The sequence below is a fragment of the Lithobates pipiens genome, unplaced genomic scaffold (assembly GCF_037356315.1).
Source record: "Lithobates pipiens isolate NorthernLeopardFrog02 unplaced genomic scaffold, aLitPip1_a1.2 Scaffold_25, whole genome shotgun sequence".
Classification (NCBI taxonomy): domain Eukaryota; kingdom Metazoa; phylum Chordata; class Amphibia; order Anura; family Ranidae; genus Lithobates; species Lithobates pipiens.
Window position 1 is genome coordinate 107976410 of NW_027507787.1, and position 25525 is coordinate 108001934.

At 47.5% G+C, this 25525-nt stretch overlaps 9 pseudogenes; all 9 read left to right on the forward strand.

Moving 5' to 3' along the window:
- The first annotated feature begins 2915 nt into the window (after positions 1 to 2915).
- On the forward strand, positions 2916 to 3034 carry LOC143931626 (5S ribosomal RNA; annotated as a pseudogene).
- A 743-nt stretch (positions 3035 to 3777) lies between these two features.
- LOC143931300 (5S ribosomal RNA) lies at positions 3778 to 3896 on the forward strand (annotated as a pseudogene).
- Positions 3897 to 8055: 4159 nt separating this feature from the next.
- Positions 8056 to 8174, forward strand: LOC143932274 (5S ribosomal RNA; annotated as a pseudogene).
- A 2298-nt stretch (positions 8175 to 10472) lies between these two features.
- LOC143931058 (5S ribosomal RNA) lies at positions 10473 to 10591 on the forward strand (annotated as a pseudogene).
- Positions 10592 to 14398: 3807 nt separating this feature from the next.
- On the forward strand, positions 14399 to 14517 carry LOC143931869 (5S ribosomal RNA; annotated as a pseudogene).
- A 319-nt stretch (positions 14518 to 14836) lies between these two features.
- On the forward strand, positions 14837 to 14955 carry LOC143931601 (5S ribosomal RNA; annotated as a pseudogene).
- A 101-nt stretch (positions 14956 to 15056) lies between these two features.
- LOC143932273 (5S ribosomal RNA) lies at positions 15057 to 15175 on the forward strand (annotated as a pseudogene).
- A 5307-nt stretch (positions 15176 to 20482) lies between these two features.
- Positions 20483 to 20601, forward strand: LOC143931397 (5S ribosomal RNA; annotated as a pseudogene).
- Positions 20602 to 20693: 92 nt separating this feature from the next.
- LOC143931957 (5S ribosomal RNA) lies at positions 20694 to 20813 on the forward strand (annotated as a pseudogene).
- Positions 20814 to 25525: the final 4712 nt, after the last annotated feature.

Here is a 25525-nt window from a genome sequence, read left to right on the forward strand (position 1 = left end):
TAGGGAGGAAGTATCGCTGTTCAAAGGTAAGAGATTGAAAGCTTAGCTTGAAAATGGCCGAGAATAGTTGCGTTAGTCTAAATTTAAAGGATATGCCGGTACCAATGAGAAAGCTTATATTAGACTAGTTGATCTTTGCATTACACAATCCTATTATTATTATTATTATTATTATTAAGATCATAGTGCAGAGAGATACTCAGTTAATGTCAGAGATACTCGGTTAATGTCAGAAAAGCAATAAAACTGTTTACATCGTTAGCGAGCGATAGTTACATTACTCTTAGTATGTGCAGCATCTCTGGTAGCAAATAGATGGTTTTGTGAACATTTTGCATTACGGTACAATTAGCGGTAGAAATCGAAGTGAATAGATTTAACCGGATTTTGAGATAGTACTCTCTATTTCTAATAAGAAATAAAGAAAAATAAGTCAGGATGGTGTGTCAGGACTGTCACATACTCAATGTGACAGTTGATGTGGAGAATTACAAATATTCAAAATAGAGCAAAAGAGTACATGGTTTATTTATATGTATGATAGTTTTATTGCATGCTTGATGTGGATGATTAAAATCGTGTAGTGAGTATAATCTATTTTTAGCATAAGAATGAAAAGGCATAACATGGCAATGAGACAAACTCCATTAGAGATGTGCGCTAGATGAAATGATGAAATGTCTCTGTATAGCCCAGATTGTCTTCTGTTATCACTTAGCCTACCCTCTAAATTCACTAGCCTCTCTATAGCCTCTCTATATACACCAGCATGTTTGCAATAGCCTGTCTTCGATATACACTAGCCTATGTTCTGAATACACTAGCCCGTCTTCTGTCTTCTGTATGCCCTAGCCTGTCTTCTGTATACATTAGTCTCTCTGTATAAACTAGCATCTCTGTATACCCCAAACTGTCTTCTGTAAAAACTTGTCTCTCTTTATTGTACACACTAGCTTCTCTGTATACACTAACTAGGCTTCTATATACAATAGCTTCACTCTATACACTAGCCTCTCTGTATAATCTAGCCTCTCTATATACCCTAGATAGTGTTCTGCATACACTAGCCACTCCGTAGAACCCAGCCTTTATTTTGTATTCACTAGCCTTTCTTCTGTATTCTGTAGTCTTCTGTATATACTAGCTTCTCTGTACACCCTTGCATCTCTGTAATACACTAAACCCTCTGTATACCACAGCCTGTCTTCTGTATACACTAGAATGTAAAAACTAGCTAGAATACACCAGCCTGTCTTCTGTACCCACTAGAATCTCTGTATACACTACCCAGTCTTCTGTATACACTGTCAGCTTGGATGTATACCCAAGCCTGTCTTCTGTATACACTAGTCTCTCTATATGCTCTGTCCTATCTGTATACACTCGACTCTCTCTATACACTAAACTCTCTATATACACTAACATCTTTGTATATACTAGCTTCTCTTTAAACTAGCCTCTCTGTGTACCCCAGCCTCACTGTTTACTCTAGCATCTCTGTATACTCAAGCCTATCTACATACACGAGTCTGTATTCTGTATTCACTAGCCTTTCTTCTGTATGCTGTAGTCTTCTATATATACCAGGTTCTCTGTACACCCTTGCATCTCTGTAAACACTGTGCAAACTAGCCAGTCTTATGTATACAATCGCCGACTGTATACACTAGACTCTCTGAATACACTAAACTCTCTGTATACCACAGCCTGTCTTCTGTATACACTAGACTGTAAAAACTAGCTAGAATACACCAGCCTTTCTTCTGTACCCACTAGACTCTCTGTATACACTACCCAGTCTTCTGTATAGAATGTCAGCTTTGATGTTTACCCAAGCCTGTCTTCTGTATACACTAGCTTCTCTATATGCACTGTCCTTTCTGTATACACTCGACTCTCTCTATATACTAACCTCTCTATATACACTAACCCTCTTTGTATATACTAGCTTCTCTTTAAACTAGCCTCTCTGTGTACCCCAGCCTCACTGTTTACTCTAGCATCTCTGTATACTCAAGCCTATCTACATACACGAGTCTGTATTCTGTATTCACTAGCCTTTCTTCTGTATGCTGTAGTCTTCTATATATACCAGCTTCTCTGTACACCCTAGCACTGTAACAGTGCTAGGTTCCTGTATTACAGAAACAGAACACCAGCAATAAGGTGTATACCGTGCAGGAGGCACACAACACCCACTCTAACTTCTGCACTGCAGATGCATGTATTGCAGAAATTGAACAGCAGTAATAAAGGGTAGCTTCAGGTGTGTACTGTGCAGGAGGCACATAACACCCACTGTAACAGTGCTAGGTTCCCAAGCAGTAAAGACACTGTCCCTGCCTATCGTCCTCTTTCCCTGACCACCGCAACACACTATACAAGGCCGCCGCGCTGGCGGCCTTATATAGTGTGCGGTGTGTACTAACCCCCCTGAGCTATAATTGGCCACAGGAATCCTGCCTGTGGTGAATTGTGGGTCACCTCACAGAGGATGTCACATCTGTTCTTATTATATAGAACCTATTATGCTCCTCGTAAACTTTTTCAGTTTGGCTGAACGGCCGGACGCAAGTTGCCCCCAGTGCGGGAACATGGGGGGAGACATGATGCACATGTTTTGGAGATGCCCGAAGTTGATCGGCTACTGGACAGAGGTGACAGGAACCATTGATCGGGTGTTTGGAACCTCCACCAGGATGGAGGCGAGGTATTGTCTCCTGGGATTAGTTGAAGGAGTTGGAAACCCGGGAAGTAGCCAGATGGCAGTTCTGAGATGCCTATTTCAGGCAAGGAAACTGATTGCCCAACCCTGCTTAGCCTCCAATGTTGGCAATGACTTGGTTTTTTTCGCTTGTTTCCCAAGATGACCATGTTGGCATTTGTCAAGATGGTTGAGAGTGCCTGAAGAGATCGCCTATGGCCCCATCACCTTGAAAGTGCCTGATCTTGTCTGATCTCAGAGGCTAAGCATTGTCGGGCCTGATTAGTAACTGGATGGGAGACCAACTGGGAATACCAGGTGCCGTAGGATTCTTTTTATGTTGTTGGCGTTGACATGTTTTTTTTTTTTCCGCTTGTTTCCCAAGGTGATCATCTTGGCATTTGTCAAGAGGGCTGAGAGAGCCCAAAGAAATCTCCTACGGCCACATCCCCCTGAATGCGCCCATTCTCATCTGATCTCAGAGGCTAAGCAGGGTCCGGCCTGGATAGTACCTAATTAAAGGTGCCGTAGGAATCTTTTTATATTGTTGGCTTTGACCTGTTTTTCTTTCGCTTGTTTCCCAAGGTGACCATTTTAGCATCAGTCAAGAGTTTTGAGTATGTCCTAAAGCGTTTGCCTGAGGTCACATCACCCTGAAAGTGCCCGATCTCAGAGGCTAAGCAGGGTCTGGGTCAGATGGGTCAATAAAAAAAATAGGTCAACACCAACAACATAGACCCTGGCGGTCTCGCCAGGGTCTATGTTGTTGGCGTTGACCTATTTTTTTCACTTGTTTGCCAAGATAACCATCTTGGTATTTGTCAAGAGGGTTGAGAGTGTCTAAATAGAACACCTATGGCCACATCACCCTGAATGAAAGCGCACAATCTCATCTGATCTCGGAGGCCTAGCAGTGTACGGCCTGGTTAATACCTGTATGGGAGACCATCTGTGAATACCAGGTGCTGTAGGCTTCTTTTTATGTTGTTGGCGTTTACCTGTTTATTTTCGCTTGTTTACCAAGGTGACCATCTTGGCGTTTAACAAGAGGGTTGAGAGTGCCCAAAGAGATCACATACGGCCCCATCACCCTGAAAGCGCCCAATCTCATCTGATCTCAGAGGCTAAACAGTGTCGGGCCTGGTTAGTACCTGGATGGGAGACCGCCTGGGAATACCAGGTGCCATAGGCTTCTTTTTCTGTTGTTGGGTTTGAACTGTTTATTTCGCTTGTTTCTCAAGGCGACCATCTTGGCGTTTGTCAAGAGGGTTGGGCGTGTCTTGAAGAGAACGCTTACGGCCACATCACCCTGAAAGCACCCGATCTCGTCTGATTTCAGAGGCTTAGCAGCGTCAGGCCTGGTTAGTACCTGGATGGGAGACTGCCTGGGAAGACCAGGTGACATAGAAGGATCTGGCCTGGTTAGTGTCTTGATTGGGAGATCTCCTGGGAATACTGGATGCCGTAGGATTCTTTTTATGTTGTTGGCTTTGGCCTGTTTTTTTTCCCTTGTTTCCCAAGGTGAACATCTTGGCATTTGTCAAGAGGGTTGAGAGTGCACAAAGAAATTGCCTACAGGCACAACACCCTGAAAGCGCCCAATCTCGTTTGGTCTCAGAGGCTAAGCAGGGTTGGGCCTGGTTTGTAGAGGACCCTGGGCCTGGGCCTGGTTTGGGTGGACCCCCTTACAGACATCGCTACTTTCTGACTATGTTATTACGATTGAACCAAATGTGAGTGTAATTTTATTATTATTTTTTAATAAATTGGATGTTAAAACGGTATCACGCTATGCTAGTTTTCTACTTCCATGGTCTTTGATACCTGAGCCCCCTATTTTCGTGGGATGAGCACTATAGGAGGATCGCTACAGATGATTTCATGACCTGAAGACTTGCGGGAGATTACATACTAGATGTATGATTATCTGGTTTGCTAACCTACAGGCCCATATGACTCGAGAGGTGTAAGCCTTCCTCTGAGTCCACGTCATTTGGTAAGCCTCCTCTCCCCTTCTTTATCACGGTGGTGGTGGTATTCTACACATCAGAAGTTGAATTTCACCTTTTTTCACGTCACCTCAAGTTTGGAATTGTGATTGATATTACACATTTCAAGGACTGTTAGACGTTCACTTGATGGACTGTATATGTTAAATTAATTTTATTTACCTTAACCTTTTGTGTGCATGAGGTTCATGCACTCTTCCACCTGGGAGTAAAATCTCTTAATATACAACGGAATTTACACATAATTTCTTTTTTTTGAAGTGTATGTAATTTTCTTTGCTTGAATTAGTGCCTTACTGGTTCATGTGGTTTGTTGCCACCTAAGCGCCACACTTTTTTGTTTTAATTTGGGCCTGGTTTGTACCTGGATGGGAGATCGCCTGGGTTTTCCAAATGCTGCAGGCTTCTTTTTATGTTGTTGACTTGTTTTTTTTGTTTGTTTCCCAAGGTGACCATCTTGGCGTTTGTCAAGAGGGTTGAGCGTGCATTTGATCTCAGAGGCTAAGCAGGGTTGGGACCTGGTTAGAACCTGGATGGGAGACCGCCTGGGATTTCTCGATGCCATAGGCTTTAGTTTTAAGTTGTTGGCATTGACTTATTTTTTTTAATTTTATTATTCTTTTATTAAGTAGAACATAAATATAACAGTCAACCATACAGCATGACCCAGGGTCACAATTACATGGTAACAAAACATAGGCAGCCAAATAACTCTGGGTTCTCAGAGGGGAGTCCTACGGTTTCATGCAGAAAAGAGAGAAACCCCACCTCCGACATGTAGTACAGAACTACTGAGTAACGGAGTAGTGCAGCTCCGTTCAGACAAATGTAATCATGGAGAACAACTGGGACCACAGCGAGCCAGCTTATCATGACCTACGTGAACCAGAGTAAAATTTGAGCCGGTCATGTCCAGAACCCTGGGGTTCTTCTGGGTCCCGAAGGCTAGTAAGGAGACAAGGCATAGTCAAAAGGGAGGACGGGGGAAGAAGAGAGTGCAAAGACAGAGAGAGAGGAGTTGGGGGGATGGCGGCGGGAAAAAAAAGAAAAATAAAGACAAAAAGGGAGGGGGGGAATGCCACCCAGGGCAGACATGGCCTACGTAGGTAAACGTTAGATGTTCAGTCATTTTCTGGGACAGAGGCACTGCTCACCTCCCGAACGTAGTCTCGAGTACCAGTAAAATACCTCCAGGGCCTCCATGTAACACTAAATGCCTCTTCAGTGTTGTGAAGGGTGGCGGTCAATTCTTCCATCCGGAGAATATGATTGACTTTGGAATACCACAGCACCTTGGATGGGGGCTGAGGCTGCCTCCACAGTGCGGGAATGCAGGCCTGGGCAGCATTCAGGAGTTGCATCGTGAGGGTTTTTTTGTATTTTCGAACAGGCTGTTCGGTCAAGTGTAGAAGGCACGCTGCTGGGAACCCAAAAGTTCCTCAAGGCCGGGCATGCCCAGAAAAGGTGTCCCATGGTCCCCGTATCTGAATTTCACCTCCAACAAACATCCGGGATCGATCTATCCATTTTATTCAGAAGGTATGGGACTCTATACCAGCGTGAGACTATCTTGTATCCTGATTCTTGATATTGGTTTGCGATGGAAGCTTTATGTACTAAGGTCAGGATCATCCCTATCTGTTGTGGGGTAAATGTGATGCCTAAGTCCCTGTCCCATTTGTGGATAAATGGTGGGGGTCGACTCCTCCTCCTGACTACTCAATAGGTTGTACAGGAGGGAGAGGGTGTGTCGCACAGGTTCCCTTTTGTGACAGATGGATTCATAGGGTGTCAGGTCTCTAGGAGTGTAGGGGGCCCTTTGTATGGCCAGAAGAAAGTGACGAAGTTGATAAGCACTAAACAAGTCAAGCGGATGGTCAGAAAGCTCGGCGACAGTTTGCGTGGTCGGGAGCCCTCCCGAGGGCCACACCTCTCCCAGACGCTGTTTCCCCACCACTGTCAACTGTCGCAGTTTCTTGCTGGTAAATCCCGGTGGGAAGTCTGGATAACCTATAACCGGAGTCATTGGTGATGGCAGGGGAGCAATGTGTGTGCAGCGGAACAACCTCCGCACAACAGCCAACGTAGCTCCTACTACGGGGTGACCTCTGAGGTCTTTTGGTAGGGAGGACAGGAGCCACGGGGAGGTCAATAGGGGAATAGATCCATCCTCAATCTCCATCTCCACCCACTGCTTGTGTGGGCCATTACAATGCCAATCAACGACTCTCGCTAGCAGAGTCACTCTGTAGTATTGTCTGAGATCTGGGAGACCCAGACCCCCCTTGTCCTTTGGTTTGCCAAGCAATTGCAAACGGGCTCTGGGCGGTTTGCGCGCCCAAATAAAGTCCCGGAGCAGCACCTGAGTTGTCTGAAAAAAATTGGGGGTAACCAGATCGGTAATGTCTGGAACATGTATAAGATCCGCGGGAGGGCCGTCATTTTGAATGCATTACCGAACCAGGTCAGTGTTAAAGCATGCCAGTTTCCCAAATCAGATTTCAGTCTATCCAGGAGAGGGACAAAATTAAGAGGAGCGGAGCCTCTTGGCCTCACCATCCGGGACAGATATATTCGATACAGCTGACTTGGCGCAATTGATTTTATAGTTTGATAGGCTGCCGTATCGCTGTAGAGACGCAAGTATATTGGGAAGCAAAATGTGTGGATTGGAGACGGAAAAAATTAGATCGTCAGCGTACGCCGCAATTTTGTGGTGTGGTGTGCCGAGGGTTTGGATATGCCAGTAATATTCGGGTCATTCCGAACGTGACACATAAGTGGTTCCAGTGTCAGAATAAAAATGAGGGGAGACAGAGGGCACCCCTGCCTCGTCCCATTAGTTATGGGGAAAGAGTCCGAGCACCACTCGTTCACTCGTACCGCTGCCGGAGGCGTGGAGTAAAGCGGGTTGAGAGTGCCTGAAGAGATTGCCTATGGCCACATCACTCTGAAAGCACCCAATCTCGTCTGATCTTGGAGGCTAAGACGAGTCGGGCCTGGTTAGTACCTGTAGGCTTCTTTTTATGTTGTTGGCGTTGATTCGTTTTTTTTTTTTGCTTGTTTCCCAAGGTGACCATCTTGGCATTTGTCAAGAGGGTTGAGAGTGCCCAAAGAGATCGCTTACAGCAGCATCACCCTGAAAGAGCCCTATCTCTTCTCTTCTCTGAGGCTAAGAAGGGTTGGGCCTAGTTAGTACCTGGATGGGAGATGGCGTTGGAATACCAGGTGCCGTATTCTTCTTTTTATGTTGTTGACATTGACCTGTTTTTTTTTTTCACTTGTTTCCCAAGGTGACCATCTTGGCGTATGTCAAGAGGGTTGAGAGTGCCCGAAGAGATCACCTATGGCCCCATCACCCTGAAAGCACCCAATCTCGTCTGATCTTGGATGCTAAACAGTGTCGGGCCTGGTTAGTACCTGGATGGGAGACCGCCTGGGAATACCAGGTGCCATAGGCTTTTTTTTTTATTTTTTTTATTTAGTAGTATGCGACATACAATGCAAAGGCAACTTCACAGAATGTGTGATACAAATAGTTACAAACAAACGATCATATTGCATGGATATCAGAGCCAATGGTAAGAAGTTCGAGGAGAATAGCAAGTGTGCAGCTTTGCGGTCATATGAAGATGAGATTAAAGCTCCATCTCGTTGGGATCCTCTACCACTTAAAATATTATTGATACTAGCCCTGCTACCCTCGAAGAGTTTAGATATCCATAGATAGGGGAAGAGTATTGTGTAGTAGTCAAATGGGGTCGGAACAAATACATTTTCTTTTCCTTTTTTGAGTTAAGAAGGGAAATAGTAGAACTGAAAGGAGGGAGAAGGGGAAAGAGAAGATTGGGGAAGGAAATGGCAGAAAAGGAAAAGAAGGGGTAAGGGGGTGTCGTGGGTAGAGTGGATAGGGTGGGGTCCCCTCCCAGGGAGCAAGAGACGCCCTCGGCTCACCAGCTCATCAGCTGTCCAACGTTTGGAACAGCGATTTCCAACGATCACCATGAGCTTACTATGTCTCGCGGAGGTATTCTTCCGAAAAGCGAAACTGGGTCCAGTAGAACCATCTGTTCCCATGCTCCTCCGTTTTATCCCTCATTGTGGCAGTCAGGTCTTCCATTCGTTCAATATCATTTACCCTTGCGAACCACTGGGTCACCATTGGAGCAGATTGCTCTTTCCACTGACTTGGGATGCAGGCCCAGCTAGCATTGAGGAGATGTTTAAGTAAGGACTTATGATAACGCTTTCTCGACATAGGAGTTAGATTGAGAAGAACTGCTGCGGGATCATTGGCTAAGGAAATGTCTGTGAACTTGTGGATGAGTCTCAGGACAGGCTGCCAGAATGTTTGTAATTTAGGGCATTCCCAAAAAATGTGGAGAATGGTGCCAGCCTGTTGCTCACAGTGACAGCAGCGGTCAGATTGACCTGGGAATATTTTGGCCAACACCACCGGTGTACGATACCAGCGTGTGATCAGCTTATATGAGATCTCCTGATATTTACTGCAGAGTGACGACTTATGGGCGAAAAAGAGTATTCTGTCCTTCTGTGGTTTGGAGAATGTAGTTTGTAAGTCCCTTTTCCATTTAGCTAGGAAGGGTGGATCCGTGGAGGATTGTGCGTCTGTCAGGATTTGGTAGGACCTAGAGAGGGAACCACGAATTGGGCCATCATCCAGGCAAAGTTCCTCGAAGGGGTGGAATTGTCTAGAGAAGAACGAATGGTTAGGTAGTGATCCGAGGAAATGGATTAGCTGTCTAGCTCTCCAGCTATCCATTGCAACAGGTACTTGCTCTAGCAGTATGGTCCCCATGGGAATCAAGCCCGTGGGTCCAAGAAATAGGGCTGCTCTCAGAAGCCCTTTCGGGGCTTGCCTGGTAAAGGCCTGGTCAGACAGGCCCGGAGGTAATCTAGGATGTCCAATAATTGGGGTCATAGGAGAAGGGAAGTTAGTCAGGTGGGAAAGGTGAAAAAAACTATCCATCTCGGCGAGCGAGGGGCCAATTAACGGGTGAGTAGTCACACAGGGCTCCAATGGCCTCCCCGCCCAAGGCAGACCAGCCAGTGGAACCCACGCCATCTCCTGCTCTAGCTTGACCCATAGCTTCAGTTCCCCATGCCGGTGTCTTATCACATATGGTCCCCCATCGCATAGTGTCCGCTGTGTACTGCGCATGTGCAGTACACAGCAACACAGATTCTGAAAATTGCCGAGCATGAACGGCGCCTGCGCACTGAGTCCAGGTTCTATCCCTACTATCCAAGTGGACATAGAGTAAGAATATAAAAGAGCCGAGCGCAGCGAGGCTGAGCCTGAAGCGTGGCGAGCAAAGCTCGCCTGCGAGGGGCCCTCTAATATTCACAACCCTATGTCCGTTTGGATGGTGGGGCTACCACCTCCACTCACCGCGCAGGTGCCGTTCAGCTTCAGAGATTTTCCGAAGCTTCGTCTGCTCCGTACTGCGCATGCGCAGTACGGCGCAGACACTATATCATGGCCGGACAGTATATGGCAGAACACCGGCACCAGTCAACCACCGGTTTCATGTGCGTCGCTGTGTAATATAGAGCAGGGTCCGGGAAGCCAATACCTCCCCGCAATTTCGGTCACAATAGCATTGCCCTACCAATACGCATATGTTTTCTTCTTGGCTTATTTTTATGTTGTTGGCTTTGACCTGTTTTTTTTAGCTTGCTTCCCAAGGTGACCATCTTGGCCTTTGTCAAGAGGCTTCAGAGTGCCCAAAGAGAGTGCCTACGGCCAAATCACCCTGAAAGAGCCCAATCTCATCTGATCTCAGAGGCTAAGCAGCGATGGGCCTGGTTAGTACCTGGATGGGAGACAGCTTGGGAATACCAGGTGCCGTAGGCTTCTCATTGTGTTGTCGGCGTTGACCTGTTTTTTTCCCCTTGTTTCCCAAGGTGACCATCTTGGCATGTGTCAAGAGGGTTGAGAGTGCACAAAGAAATTGCCTAGGAGCACAACACCCTGAAAGCGCCCAATCTCGTTTGGTCTCAGAGGCTAAGCAGGGTTGGGCCTGGTTTGTACCTGGATGGGAGACCGCCTGGGTTTTCCAGATGCCACAGGCTTATTTTTATGTTGTTGGTGTTGACCTGTTTTTTTCGCTTGTTTCCCAAAGTGATCATCTTGGCATTTGTCAAGAGGGTTGAGAGTGCCTAAAGAGATCGCTTACAGCCGCATCACCCTGAAAGCACCCTATCTCTTCTGATCTCAGAGGCTAAGAGGGTTGGGCCTAGTTAGTACTTGAATGGGAGACGGCCTTGGAATACCAGGTGCCGTATTCTTCTTTTTATGTTGTTGGCGTTGACCTGTTTTTTTTCGCTTGTTTCCCAGGGTGACTATCTTGGCATTTTTCAAGAGGGATGAGAGTGCCCAAAGAGATTGCCTATGGGCACATCACCCTGAAAGCGCCCAATCTCCGCTGATCTCAGAGGCTAGAAAGGGTCGTGCCTTGTTAATACCTGGATGGGAGACCGCCTGGAAATACTCGGTGCGGTAGGCTTCTTTCTATGTTGTTGGCCTTGACTTGTTTTTTTTGTTTGTTTCCCAAGGTGACCATCTTGGCGTTTGTCAAGAGGGTTGAGCATGCCTGAAAAAATCTACTATGGCTGCATCAGCCTGAAAGAGCCAAATCTCATTTGATCTTAAAGGCTAAGCAGGGTTGGGACCTGGTTAGTACCTGGATGGGAGACCGCCTGGGATTTCTCGATGCCATAGGCTTTTTTTTAAGTTGTTGGCATTGACTTATTTTTTGTTTTATTCTTTTATTAAGTATAAGTAGAACAACATAAATATAACAGTCAACTATACAGCATGACCCAGGGTCACAATTACATGGTAACAAAAAATAGGCAGCCAAATAACTCTGGGTTCTCAGAGGGGAGTCCTAGAGTTTCATGCAGAAAAGAGAGACATGTAGTACAGTATAACTAATGCAGCTCCGTTCGGACAAATGTAATCATGGAGAACAACTGGGACCACCGCGAGCCAGCTTATCATGACCTATGTGAACCAGAGTAAAATATGAGCCGGTCGTGTCCAGAACCCTGGGGTTCTTCTGGGTCCCAAAGGCTAGTAAGGAGACAAGGCATAGTCAAAAGGGAGGACGGGGGAAGAAAAGAGTGCAAAGACGGAGAGAGAGGAGGGGGGGGGGATGGCTGCGGGGAAAAAAAGGAAAAATAAAGACAAAAAGGGAGGGGGGGGGGGAATGCCACCCAGGGCAGACATGGCCTACGTAGGTAAACGTTAGATGTTCAGTCTTTTTCTGGGACAGGGGCGCTGCTCACCTCCCGAATGTAGTCTCAATTACCAGTAAAATACCTCCAGGGCCTCCATGTAACACTAAATGCCTCTTCAGTGTTGTGAAGGGTGGCGGTCAATTCTTCCATCCGGAGAATATGATTGACTTTGGAATACCACAGCACCTTGGATGGGGGCTGAGGCTGCCTCCACAGTGTGGGAATGCAGGCCCGGGCGGCGTTCAGGAGTTGCATCGTGAGGGTTTTTTTGTATTTTCGAACAGGCTGTTTGGTCAAGTGTAGAAGGCACGCTGCTGGGTTGTCTGCGATATCTACATTTCTGAGAGTTTTTTTATCGTCCCGGTCACCTCCACCCAAAAGTTCCTCAAGGCCGGGCATGCCCAGAAAATGTGTCCCATGGTCCCCGTATCTGAATTGCACCTCCAACAAACATCCGGGATCGATCTATTCATTTTATTCAGAAGGTATGGGACTCTATACCAGCGTGAGACTATCTTGTATCCTTATTCTTGATATTGGTTTGCGATGGAAGCTTTATGTACTAAGGTCAGGATCTTCCCTATCTGTTGTGGGGTAAATGTGATGCCTAAGTCCCTCTCCCATTTGTGGATAAATGGTGGGGGTCGACTCCTCCTCCTGACTACTCAATAGGTTGTACAGGAGGGAGAGGGTGTGTCGCACAGGTTCCCTTTTGTGACAGATGGATTCATAGGGTGTCAGGTCTCTAGGAGTGTAGGGGGCCCTTTGTATGGCCAGAAGAAAGTGACGAAGTTGATAAGCACTAAACAAGTCAAGCAGAGGGTCAGAAAGCTCGGCGACAGTTTGCGTGGTCGGGAGCCCTCCCGAGGGCCACACCTCTCCCAGACGCTGTTTCCCCACCACTGTCAACTGTCGCGGTTTCTTGTTGGTAAATCCCGGTGGGAAGTCTGGATTACCTATAACCGGAGTCATTGGTGATGGCAGGGGAGCAATGTGTGTGCAGCGGAACAACCTCCGCACAACAGCCAACGTAGCTCCCACTACGGGGTGACCTCTGAGGTCTTTTGGTAGGGAGGACAGGAGCCACGGGGAGGTCAATAGGGGAATGGATCCATCCTCAATCTCCATCTCCACCCACTGCTTGTGTGGGCCATTACAATGCCAATCAACGACTCTCGCTAGCAGAGTCACTCTGTAGTATTGTCTGAGATCTGGGAGACCCAGACCCCCCTTGTCCTTTGGTCTGGCAAGCAATTGCAAACGGGCTCTGGGCGGTTTGCACGCCCAAATAAAGTCCCGGAGCAGCACCTGCAGTTGTCTGAAAAAAATTGGGGGTAACCGGATCGGTAATGTCTGGAACATGTATAAGATCTGCGGGAGGGCCGTCATTTTGAATGCATTACAGCGCCCGAACCAGGTCAGTGTTAAAGCATGCCAGTTTCCCAAATCAGATTTCAGTCTATTCAGGAGAGGGACAAAATTAAGCGGGTACAATTGCGCTAAATCAGCTGCGATGTCAACGCCCAGGTAACGTATAGATAACGTATATTCAGCCCAGTAGAATGGAAAAGCGGAGTGGAGCCTCTTGGCCTCACCATCCGGGACCGATATATTCAATACAGCTGACTTGGCGCAATTGATTTTATAGTTTGATAGGCTGCCGTATCACTGGAGAGACGCAAGTATATTGGGAAGCAAAATGTGTGGATTGGAGATGGAAAAAATTATAACATCAGCGTATGCCGCAATTTTGTGGTGTGCCGAGGGTTTGGATATGCCAGTAATATTCGGGTCATTCCGAACGTGACACATAAGTGGTTCCAGTGTCAGAATAAAAATTAGGGGAGACAGATGGCACCCCTGCCTCATCCCATTAGTGATGGGGAAAGAGTCCGAGCAGCACTCGTTCACCCGTACCGCTGCCGACTGTGTGGAGTAAAGCGACATCATCATGTTGGGGCCAAGACCTATATGTTCCAGGGTGGCCTGCATAAAGTGCCAGGCCACCCTGTCAAAGGCCTTCTCCGCGTCCGTTGACAACATAAGCAAGGGCCTTCCCTGTACATGCGCCGCATGGATTAAATTGAGGACTCGGGCCGTATTGTCTCTAGCTTCCAACTTATTTTTATTTTTTTTGCTTGTTTCCCAAGGTGACCATCTTGGCGTTTGTCAAGAGGGTTGAAAGTGCCTGAAGAGATTGCCTACGGGCACATCACCCTGAAAGCACCTGATCTCGTTTGATGTTGGAGGCTAAGAAGAGTAGGGCCTTGTTTAGTACCTGGATGGAAGACCGCCTGGGAATACCAGGTGTCGTAGACTTCTTTTTATTTTGTTGGCGTTGACCTGTTTTTTTTTCGCTTGTTTCCCAAAGTGACCATCTTGGTGTTTCTCAAGAGGGTTGAGAGTGCCTGAAGAGATTGCCTATGGCCACATCACTCTGAAAGCACCCAATCTCGTCTGATCTTGGAGGCTAAGAAGAGTCGGGCCTGGTTAGTACCTGGATGGGAGACCACCTGGGAATACCAGTTATTGTAGGCTTCTTTTTATGTTGTTGGCGTTGATTCGTTTTTTTTTTTGCTTGTTTCCCAAGGTGACCATCTTGGCATTTGTCAAGAGGGTTGAGAGTGCCCAAAGAGATCGCTTACAGCAGCATCACCCTGAAAGAGCCCTATCTCTTCTCTTCTCTGAGGCTAAGAAGGGTTGGGCCTAGTTAGTACCTGGATGGGAGATGGCGTTGGAATACCAGGTGCCGTATTCTTCTTTTTATGTTGTTGACATTGACCTGTTTTTTTTCGCTTGTATCTCAAGGTGACTATCTTGGCATTTGTCAAGAGGGTTGAGAATGCCCAAAGAGATTGCCTATGGGCACATAACCCTGAAAGCGCCCGATCTCCTCTGATCTCAGAAGCTAAACAGGGTTGGGCTTTGCTAGTACCTGGATTGGAGACCACCTGGGAATACTAGGTGCTGTAGGCTTCTTTTTATGTTGTTGGCCTTGTCCTGTTTTTTTTTTCACTTGTTTCCCAAGGTGACCATCTTGGCGTTTGTTAAGAGGGTTGAGAGTGCCCGAAGAGATCACCTACGGCCCCATCACCCTGAAAGCGCCCAATCTCGTCTGATCTCGGATGCTAAACAGTGTCGGGCCTGGTTAGTACCTGGATGGGAGACCGCCTGGGAATACCAGGTGCCATAGGCTTTTTTTTTATTTATTTATTTTTTATTTAGTAGTATGCGACATACAATGCAAAGGCAACTTCACAGAATGTGTGATACAAATAGTTACAAACAAACGATCATATTGCATGGATATCAGAGCCAATGGTAAGAAGTCCGAGGAGAATAGCACGTGTACAGCTTTGTGGTCATATCAAGATGAGATTAAAGCTCCATCTCGTTGGGATCCTCTACCACTTAAAATATTATTGATACTAGCCCTGCTACCCTCGAAGAGTTTAGATATCCATAGATAGGGGAAGAGTATTGTGTAGTAGTCAAATGGGGTCGGAACAAATACATTTTCTTTTCCCTTTTTTGAGTTAAGAAGGGAAATAGTAGAACTGAAAGGAGGGAGAAGAGGAAAGAGAAGATTGGGGAAGGAAATGGCAGAAAAGGAAAAGAAGGGGTAAGGGGGGTGTCGTGGGTAGAGTGGATAGGGTGGGGTCCCCTCCCAGGGAGCAAGAGACGCCCTCGGCTCACCAGCTCATCAGCTGTCCAACGCTTGGAACAGCGATCTCCAACGATCACCATGAGCTTACTATGTCTCGCGGAGGTATTCTTCCGAAAAGCGAAACTGGGTCCAGTAGAACCATCTGTTCCCATGCTCCTCCATTTTATCCCTCATTGTGGCAGTCAGGTCTTCCATTTGTTCAATATCATTTACCCTTGCGAACCACTGGGTCACCATTGGAGCAGATTGCTCTTTCCACTGACTTGGGATGCAGGCCCTAGCTGCATTGAGGAGATGTTTAAGTAAGGACTTATGATAACGCTTTCTCGACATAGGAGTTAGATTGAGAAGAACTGCTGCGGGATCATTGGCTAAGGAAACATCTGTGAACTTGTGGATGAGTCTCAGGACAGGCTGCCAGAATGTTTGTAATTTAGGGCATTCCCAGAAAATGTGGAGAATGGTGCCAGCCTGTTGCCCACAGTGACAGCAGCGGTCAGATTGACCGGGGAATATTTTGGCCAACACCACCGGTGTACGATACCAGCGTGTGATCAGCTTATATGAGATCTCCTGATATTTACTGCAGAGTGACGACTTATGGGCGAAAAAGAGTATTCTGTCCTTCTGTGGTTTGGAGAATGTAGTTTGTAAGTCCCTTTTCCATTTAGCTAGGAAGGGTGGATCCGTGGAGGATTGTGCGTCTGTCAGGATTTGGTAGGACCTAGAGAGGGAACCACGAATTGGGCCATCATCCAGGCAAAGTTCCTCGAAGGGGTGGAATTGTCTAGAGAAGAACGAATGGTTAGGTAGTGATCCGAGGAAATGGATTAGCCGTCTAGCTCTCCAGCTATCCAATGCAACAGGTACTTGCTCTAGCAGTATGGTCCCCATGGGAATCAAGCCCGTGGGTCCAGGAATTAGGGCTGCTCTCAGAAGCCCTTTCGGGGCTTGCCTGGTAAAGGCCTGGTCAGACAGGCCCGGAGGGAATCTAGGATGTCCAATAATTGGGGTCATAGGAGAAGGGAAGTTAGTCAGGTGGGAAAGGTGAAAAAAACTATCCATCTCGGCGAGCGAGGGGCCAGTTAACGGGTGAGTAGTCACACAGGGCTCCAATGGCCTCCCCGCCCAAGGCAGACCAGCCAGTGGAACCCGCGCCATCTCCTGCTCTAGCTTGACCCATAGCTTCAGTTCCCCATGCCGGTGTCTTATCACATATGGTCCCCCATCGGATAGTGTCCGCTGTGTACTGCGCATGCGCAGTACACAGCAACACAGATTCCGAAAATTGGCGAGCATGAACGGCGCCTGCGCACTGAGTCCAGGTTCTATCCCCACTATCCAAGTGGACATAGAGTAAGAATATAAAAGAGCCGAGCGCAGCGAGGCCAAGCCCGAAGCGTGGAAGCAAAGCTCGCCTGCGAGGGGCCCTCTAATATTCACATCCCTATGTCCGTTTGGATGGTGGGGCTACCACCTCCACTCACCGCGCAGGCGCCGTTCAGCTTCGGAGATTTTGCGAATCTTCGTCTGCTCCGTACTGCGCATGCGCAGTACGGCGCGGACACTATATCATGGCCGGACAGTATATGGCAGAACACCAGCACCAGTCAACCGGTGTCATGTGCGTCGCTGTGTAATATAGAGCAGGGTCCGGGAAGCCAATACCTCCCCGCAATTTCGGTCGCAATAGCATTGCCCTACCAATACGCATATGTTTTCCGCGCCAGAGGAACTTGATAAAGATTGAGCGAACCGCTTGAAATAAAGTCTGGGGTATTTTGATAGGTAAGGCTTGTAGTAGATACAGAAGTCGTGGCATCGCGTTCATCTTCAACACATTACAGCGTCCGAACCATGACAGAGCTAGTGGGTCCCATCTTTTAAGGTCCGCTGTAAGCCCATAGGCTTCTTTTTATGTTGTTGGCTTTGACCTGTTTTTTTTGCTTGTTTCTCAAGGCGACCATCTTGGCGTTTGTCAACAGGGTTGGGCGTGTCTTGAAGAGAACGCTTATGGCCACATCAACCTGAAAGCACCCAATCTCGTCTGATTTCAGAGGCTAAGCAGCGTCAGGCCTAGTTAGTACCTGGATGGGAGACTGCCTGGGAAGACCAGGTGCCATAGAAGGATCTGGTCTGGTTAGTGTCTTGATTGGGAGATCGCCTGGGAATACTGGATGCCGTAGGCTTCTTTTTATGTTGTTGGCTTTGACCTGTTTTTTTTAGCTTGTTTCCCAAGGTGACCATCTTGGCTCTTGTCAAGAGGCTTCAGAGTGCCCAAAGAGAGTGCCTACAGCCAAATCACCCTGAAAGAGCCTAAAAGCCTAAAAAGGGGCGCTGCTCACCTCCCGAATGTAGTCTCAAGTACCAGTAAAATACCTCCAGGGCCTCCATGTAACACTAAATGCCTCTTCAGTGTTGTGAAGGGTGGCGGTCAAATCTTCCATCCGGAGAATATGATTGACTTTGGAATACCACAGCTCCTTGGATGGGGGCTGAGGCTGCCTCCACAGTGTGGGAATGCCGGCCCGGGTGGCGTTCAGGAGTTGCATCGTGAGGGTTTTTTTGTATTTTCGAACAGGCTGTCCGGTCAAGTGTAGAAGGCACGCTGCTGGGTTGTCTGCGATATCTACATTTCTGAGAGTTTTTATCGTCCCGGTCACCTCCACCCAAAAGTTCCTCAAGGCCGGGCATGCCCAGAAAATGTGTCCCATGGTCCCCGTATCTGAATTGCACCTCCAACAAACATCCGGAATCGATCTATTCATTTTATTCAGAAGGTATGGGACTCTATACCAGCGTGAGACTATCTTGTATCCTGATTCTTGATATTGGTTTGCGATGGAAGCTTTATGTACTATTGTCAGGATCTTCCCTATCTGTTGTGGGGTAAATGTGATGCCAAAGTCCCTCTCCCATTTGTGGATAAATGGTGGGGTCGACTCCTCCTCCTGACTACTTAATTGGTTGTACAGGAGGGAGAGGGTGTGTCGCACAGGTTCCATTTTGTGACAGATGGATTCATAGGGCGTCAGGTCTCTAGGAGTGTAGGGGGCCCTTTGTATGGCCAGAAGAAAGTGACGAAGTTGATAAGCATTAAACAGGTCAAGCGGAGGGTCAGAAAGCTCGGCGACAGTTTGCGTGGTCGGGAGCCCTCCCGAGGGCCACACCTCTCCCAGACCCTGTTTCCCCACCACTGTCAACTGTCGCAGTTTCTTGTTGGTAAATCCCGGTGGGAAGTCTGGATTACCTATAATCAGAGTCATTGGTGACGGCAGGGGAGCAATGTGTGTGCAACGGAACAACCTCCGCACAACAGCCAACGTAGCTCCCACTACGGGGTGATCTCTGAGGTCTTTTGGTAGGGAGGACAGGAGCCACGGGGAGGTCAATAGGGGAATGGATCCATCCTCAATCTCCATCTCCACCCACTGCTTGTGTGGGCCATTACAATGCCAATCAACGACTCTCGCTAGCAGAGTCGCTCTGTTGTATTGTCTCAGATCTGGGAGACCCAGACCCCCCTTGTCCTTTGGTCTGGCAAGCAATTGCAAACGGGCTCTGGGCGGTTTGCGCGCCCAAATAAAGTCCCGGAGCAGCACCTGCAGTTGTCTGAAAAAAATTGGGGGTAGCCGGATCGGTAATGTCTGGAACAAGTATAAGATCCGCGGGAGGGCCGTCATATTGAATGCATTACAGCGCCCGAACCAGGTCAGTGTTAAAGCATGCCAGTTTCCCAAATCAGATTTCAGTCTATTCAGGAGAGGGACAAAATTAAGCGGGTACAATTGCGCCAAATCCGCTGCGATGTCAACGCCCAGGTAACGTATAGATTTTTCAGCTCAGTAGAATGGAAAAGCGGAGCGTAGCCTCTTGGCCTCACCATCCGGGACCGATATATTCAATACAGCCGACTTGGCGCAATTGATTTTATATTTTGATAGGCTGCCGTATCGCCGGAGAGCCGCGAGTATATTGGGAAGCGAAATGTGTGGATTGGAGACGAAAAAAATTAGATCGTCAGCGTACGCCGCAATTTTGTGGTGTGCCGAGGGTTTGGATATGCCAGTAATATTCGGGTCATTCCGAACGTGACACATAAGTGGTTCCAGTGTCAGAATAAAAATTAGGGGAGACAGAGGGCACCCCTGCCTCGTCCCATTAGTGATGGGGAAAGAGTCCGAGCACTCTGAAAGCACCCAATCTCGTCTGATCTTGGAGGCTAAGAAGAGTCAGGCCTGGTTAGTACCTGGATGGGAGACCACCTGGGAATACCAGTTATTGTAGGCTTCTTTTTATGTTGTTGGCGTTGATTCGTTTTGTTTTTTTTCCGCTTGTTTCCCAAGGTGACCATCTTGGCATTTGTCAAGAGGGTTGAGAGTGCCCAAAGAGTTCGCTTACAGCAGCATCACCCTGAAAGAGCCCTATCTCTTCTCATCTCTGAGGCTAAGAAGGGTTGGGCCTAGTTAGTCCCTGGATGGGAGATGGCTTTGGAATACCAGGTGCCGTAGTCTTCTTTTTATGTTGTTGACATTGACCTGTTTTTTTTTCGCTTGTTTCCCAAGGTGACTATCTTGGCATTTGTCAAGAGGGTTGAGAGTGCCCAAAGAGATTGCCTATGGGCACATAAGCCTGAAAGCGCCCGATCTCCTCTGATCTCAGAGGCTAAACAGGGTCGGGCCTTGCTAGTACCTGGATTGGAGACCACCTGGGAATACTAGGTGCTGAAGGCTTCTTTTTATGTTGTTGGCGTTGACTTGTTTTTTTTTTTTTTTTTGTTTTCCAAGGTGACCATCTTGGTGTTTGTCAAGAGGGTTGAGAGCGCCTGAAGAGCTCGCCTATGGCCACATAACCCTGAAAGCACCAGATCTCGTCTGATCTCAGAGACTAAACAGGGTCGGGCCTTGTTAATACCTGGATGGGAGACCACCTGGGAATACTAGGTGCTGTAGACTTCTTCTCATGTTGTTGGCGTTGACTTTTTTTTGTTTGTTTCCCAAGGTGACCATATTGGCGTTAGTCAAGGTTGAGAGTGCCTGAAGAAATCTCCTACGGCCACACCACCCTGAAAGAGCCCAATCTCATCTGATTTCAGAGGCTAAGCAGGGTTGGGACCAGTTTAGTACCTGGATGGGAGACCGCCTGGGATTTCCAGATGCCGTAGGCTTCTTTATATGTTGTTGCCATTGACCTATTTTTTTCCGCTTGTTTCCAAGGTGACCATCTTGGTGTTTGTCAAGAGAGTTGAGAGTGCCTGAAGATATTGGCTACGGCCACATCACCCTGAATCTGTTCCATCTCGTCTGATCTTGGAGGTTAAGCAGATTCGGGCCTGGTTAATGCCTGGATGGGAGACCGCCTGGGAATACCAGGTGTCGTAGGCTTCTTTTTTTTTTCAAATATAATTTTTTCTCCAAATAGGGGAAGACGGTCCCCCGAGTACATAATGCAACAGAGAAATACAGAGCAAAAAGCAGCTGAACAATACTTGATACAGGTATATTCGCAACTGTGAGTCTGCCTTCCATCAATCACAATGATTCGAGGCACGGATAAAGTACTGTACCAAGATCCAGGGTCACACAAACCCCAGGTCCCTCCGGCATATTCCATCCAGAGGGGGGTGTGGGGCCGTCATTCCCAATTTTCCACTCTTTCCAAAAGAGAGAGGGGGTGGAGGGGGTGAGAGATAGGGGAGGAAGGCAGAAAAGAGAAGGGCTGAAAGATCAGAAAAGGAGAAGAGGGGATGAGACACGATGGCAGCCACTGTCCAAGGGGCCAGTCAAGGAAAGCTCAGAGCACTAAGGCGATAGCAGGCGACATCCTTCCAGCGAGAATATAAAGGTATTCCAGATGTCCCAGGTTTGTTTAAAAAATTCTTGTTTACCTTGTGATGTGAGGATCAAGTCCTCCATTTTTTTTAATGTCCCCTATTTTCCTAAGCCAGTGAGAGGGATGCAGGATTTCGCCGCATTTATCACATGCCGTAAAATTGATTTTTTTGTACTTCTTAATGGGAATCTGTGAATGGTGCAAGAGAAAGAATGCAGCCTCTTCCTGGATGGAGAAGTCTGTGAATTTTTGTGTTATGCATCGGATCTCTGTCCAGAAGTCCACCAAGCTGGGGCAGGACCAAAAAATGTGCAGCAACGTGCCCTCTTCTTCTCCACACCTCCAGCATATCTTCGAGGAAGAGGGGAAACATTTCTGCAGCTTTGATGGTGTCAAATACCACCTGGTGAGAAGTTTAAAATTCGTCTCCTGTATCTTCATGCACAGCGACATTTTGAGAGCCAAAGTGATAATGTGTTGTCTCTGTGCTGGGTAAAATGAGCAATTAAGGTCCTTTTCCCAGTTGGACAGACAGGTTAAGTGTGGGTAATCTGTTTGAGAGAGAATGTGGGCCAAAGGGCCTTCGCTCCTGCATAGAGTCTCAAACTCCGTCTGAGGGCGGGCGAACGTTTGAGGATTGGGGGATGGAATGGAGAAAATGATGTTGCACCGCTCTCCAAAAAGGCAGTTGTAAAAGCCCTGTCGGATCTGTTAGGGTTGAGAAAGAAGGCCATTTTCCATCAATGACGAATTTAGACGCATTGTCTAGGTTGGAATTTCTAAGTGGGTCCCCAGTTCAAAGGTTGGATGGCCACGTATAGGGAATAGGGGGGAAGTCAAAGACGTGAGTGTTTTGGGTAGCGATCAGGTGACTGACTTTCAACTAAACCCCTATAGTGGGATGTGACATAAATTCTGTGGGTAAATACTTATGGCACCACATGGCGCTTCTTAGCGGAATACGGGAGTGAGCTTAGAAAGTTTGTTTCGATTCCAGTCCAATACACGCCCCAGATGGGAGGCCAGGTAGTAGCGTCGCAAGTCAGGGAGAACCAACCCTCCCTGTTGTTTAGACAATGTCAGCTGTGACCGCTTAAGTCTGGGATTTTTGTGGGCCCAGTTAAATTGAGTGAGCAAGGATTGAGCTTGCTTAAAAAACAGGACTGGAATCTGGATCGGGAGAGCTTGGAAAAGATAAGTAAATTTAGGGAGTATGTTCATTTTAATGAGATTGCATCTCCTGAACCAGGAATGGAGGCCAGAATGCCACCCGTGAAGCAAACTGCGGATCTTAGTGACAAGGGGTGGGGGGAAGTTCAACATAAACGTACGCGCGATGTCCGGTGGAATGTAAGTACCTAAGTACTTAAGGGCTGTATGGGTCCATTTAAATCGAAAATTGGACTGCAAGTCTATTAACGTTTGCGGGGGGACTGCAACCCCCATGGCCTTTGATTTCACGAAGTATCCCGTATATCTGGAATTCCCGAAGGAGATTTGGCAAGGAAACTCTGGGATTCGTCAGCGAGAACAGCATGTCATCCACGTAGGCAGATATCTTGCACTCAATAGTACCCATTTGGAGTCCCGTTATGTCTGAGTTTTGTCGAATTGTGGAGAGAAAGGGTTCCAATGACATTCCTGATGTCAAGGGGAGATGAGAGAACCCCATTCGCTTTGACTTGAGCTGAAGGGCGTGAGTATATCTTACTTATCCATGCCAGCATCCGTTCACTCAGACCTATAAGGCGAAGGACCGAGAACATTAATGTCCATTTGACCCGATCAAAAGCCTTCTCAGCATCAGTACTCATGAAAAGACAAGGGGTCCCAGATGACTTTGCTTTATGGATCAGGGCAAGCACCTTTATGGTGTTGTCCCTATCTTCCCTGGTGGGAATAAAACCTAACTGGTCAATATGTATAAGGGACTGCAAGTGATGTGCCAATCACGTGGCGAGGATTTTAGAGAATAGTTTTAGGACCGAATTTAGGAGGGAAATGGGTCTGTAGCTCCCACATAGGCCCTCCTTAGGTATCAACGCGATGTGGGCTCTAAGGGTATCCTCAGGAAAATCCCCATTCGAGCTCAGAGTATTAAATAAATTCACCAAGCGCGGGCCGAGAATAGGGAGGAAGGTCTTAAATTATTGTGCGGTATATCCGTCAGGGCCTGGAGCCTTACCCACCTTCGGAGGTCCCACCGCCGTCTGGACTTCTTCCAGTGTGATCGGGTCCTCCAAGTACTCCCGTGATTCCGATGAGAGGGTTGGTAGACCAGAACCGGTTACATATCTGTCTATATTGTCCTGTCCAGACCCTGAATCGGGCAGGTTGTAGAGATCAGAGTAACATTTTTCAAAGACTTCGGCTATTTGGGTTGGGGTAGAGGCCCTCTGGCCATTCTCATCTATCAACTGTGGTATGTAAGAGCCAGATTTCAACTCCTTTACTGACCTGGCTAAGATTTTTCCGCATTTGTCCCCTGACTCCTACGTCAGTTTACGACAAAACTGGAGTGCCGCTTTCGCTTTATAATGGAGTAGGTCAGCAATATGGGTACGGAGTGTCCCCAATTCAATCTCTAAGGTCCGTAAGGGGGTTTGTTTATGTTTCGCTTCCACAGAGGCAAGTTCACGAAACAGATTAGCAAGCTGTTCCTTCCGTGTTCGTTTGATGCGCGCCCTGTGCCTGATAAGTACCCTGCGGAGTACTGACTTGTGAGCCTCCCAAATTATCCCCGGGTCACAGTCCTGCGTTTAGTTTTCTTGGAAATAAAGGTCCAATTCCCTGGTCACATCTGCTAAAACTTCCGGTATCTGGAGGAGGCTCTCATTAAGGTGCCAGAATAGAGACCTAGGTGAGGGGTTCCTAGAGAGGGTGTAGGTAAGGGCTACAGGAGCGTGGTCGGACCAAGTTATATGGCCGATGGAGGAAGAGCTCACCAAGTGCAGTTGGTCATGTGGAATCAAGAAGAAGTCTATCCTCAAGTATGATTTGTGAGGGGAAGAGCAAAAAGAGCAGTCCCTTTCCCCAGAGTGTTGCAGACGGCAGACATCAACTAATTGGTCATTCAGTAAACACTTAGTAATCCGCTTTCTAGAGGAAATGAGGAGCGAGGAGCAAGAGGCAGAAGTGTCAACCGATGGCGAAAGGGGACATTAAAGTCCCCACCTAATATCAACTGGCCCTCCCGAAAGTCACATAATCTGTGCAGGGTAGTTCTGAGAAACGTGTCTTGGTGATCATTGGGAGCGTACACAGTGGCAAATGTAAAAAGGCGCTCTCCAATGTGGCCCCTAAGAAAAAGATATCGGCCCCCAGGGTCCACCAGAGAATCCTGGGGAACCCAGGGGAGCCTGCTAGAGATCAGAATGGAGACTCCCTTGGTCTTAGAGGAGGGGTTAGTAGAGTGGTAGACCTTAGGGAAGGATCTCGACCATAGAAAGGGGAGGCTAGTATTTTTAAAATGTGTTTCTTGTATAAAGGCCACATCAGTACAGGAAGTCTTCAGTTCTCACAGGAGGATCCACCGTTTTTCAGGGGAGTTCAGTCCCTTAACGTTTAGAGAGGTGACCTTGACTGAGTCTGCCATCGCTCCTCGGGGAGGGGGAGGGGGAGGGGGACGTCAGAGAAAAGCAAAGAAAGTTGAACCAAGGTAGGTTTTGGGTAGGTAATGCATGGCGGGAACTAAGGGGGAGAAAGGAAGGGCAAATGGAAGGAAAGGTAAAGGGAAAAAGAGGCCGGGCACCTCAACCCCAGGGGGAGAGGGAAATTAAGGGTTGTCCGCACTCAACAGTACAGGAAGGGTATACTAAAACAGCACAATTATGCTATAGCGCTTACCAGATGTACACTGGGTTTAAAGCGCTGTCCTACTTGGGTTGGTGGGTAGACAGGTTGGAGAGGGAGCCCCCGAATCCTAGTCCCCCCAGTCTCGGCAGTGGTAAATGTCACGTCTGATACCGGTATGCAAATAAAAGACAATCAGTAACATCATATAACCAAAAAACAATAGTATAACCAAAACAGAGGTAGAGCATATAA